At 13.7% G+C, this 1,691-nt stretch overlaps 1 protein-coding gene across 1 annotated transcript in view; it reads left to right on the top strand.

Annotated features, from left to right (window-relative positions):
* LOC119585853 (2-oxoisovalerate dehydrogenase subunit alpha, mitochondrial-like) overlaps nucleotides 1-1,691 on the top strand; it is a 16,148-nt gene that overhangs the window by 7,021 nt on the left and 7,436 nt on the right.

Raw genomic sequence — 1,691 nt, 5'->3', positions numbered from 1 at the left:
AAATAGAATAATAGATATAAATATAGAAGTAATAAGTATATAAAAGATAAATAATAAGAGATAGAAGATAAGATAGATAAGAGAATAGAGAAGAAGAAAATATAATTAAGAATATAAAAAAAAAATAATATATATATATAAGATAATATATAGATATATATAAAGAATATAGATATATATAGGTAGAAAGAAGAGAGAATAAATATAAAATATAAAGAATAATAATATAAGATATAGAGATAATATAATAAATAGAGAAAAGATAAATTTTTAGATAGAAGATAGTAAGATAGATTAGGAAAAGAGAATAATATTGATTAAATAACAGAAGAGATATAAATAGATATTATAGAGATATAATATATATATAGATAAGATATAAAATAAAGAGAGAAGATAATATAGAGATATATAGATATATAAGATATAAATAGATAAGAATATAATATAAAGAAATAGAATATATATAGATATATATATATAGATAAAGAGAATAGTGAATTAATTAATATAAAAATAATATGAATATAGATAGATAATAATAAAGATAATATAATGAGAAATAGAGATATATGAGAAAAATAGAATATATCTAGATAAAACAAATATAGATTAAAAGATAGAATATATAATTAATATAATAATAGAAATAAGGATAAAGAATATATATAAGAAAAAGAGGATAAATATAATAATAATATATTAAGATATATAGATTAAAATATAATAGATTAGAGATAGTAGATATAATATGATAGAAGAAAAAATATGTATTTGAATGATAGAAAATAGATGATAGATATATAAAGATATATATATAAAAGAAAATAGAAAGTAATATAGAGAGATATAATTCAGAATGAATAGGAATAAGGATAAATAGAGATAAAATATATATAAGATAGGGAGATAATAGATAAAATATATATATATATGATATAATAATATAGAAGAATAAGATAGAGAATAAATATAAGAAGATATTAAAAAAATTAAACAAAATATTATAAATATAGATAAATATAATAGATATAATATATATATATAATATAAGTTAGAATATGAAGATATATAGATATATTATGATATATATTAAAGAAATAATATAGATAGAGAATGATATATAAGATAAATAGAATAGAAATAGAATAAATAATATATATAGTATAGATAATATAAGATTATAGAATATAATAAGATAGAGATATATATAGTATAGAAATATAGAAGAGAGATAGAATATTAGAAAAATAGATAAAAATAAAATATAATAATGAAGATGATATATAAGAGATATAGATATAGATATATTATATATAATATATATATAGATGATAGTAGATAATATAGAAGATAATAGTATATAAGAATATAGAATATATATAGAATAAGGGATAGGATAGATAGAGATAAAAATATATATAAGAATTATATATATAATAAATTTAGAGGGGTATAAATATAGAATATAAAATTAGAATATAATAGATAATAGAAATATATAACATTATAATAATATAGATATTTTAGATATTTTAGAGATGAATAATATATAATATTATATAAAAAATATATATAGAGATAATTAAGATATATATATTAAGATAGATATAAGATATTTTTATTTTAAAATAATTTTATATATATAATATAGATATAGATATATAGAAATTTAAAAATATATAATTAAA

Source organism: Penaeus monodon, chromosome 20, assembly GCF_015228065.2.
Source record: "Penaeus monodon isolate SGIC_2016 chromosome 20, NSTDA_Pmon_1, whole genome shotgun sequence".
Taxonomy (NCBI): Eukaryota; Metazoa; Arthropoda; class Malacostraca; order Decapoda; family Penaeidae; genus Penaeus; species Penaeus monodon.
The sequence above is the reverse complement of the archived record's forward strand: the minus strand, read 5'-3'. Positions and strand labels throughout refer to the sequence as shown.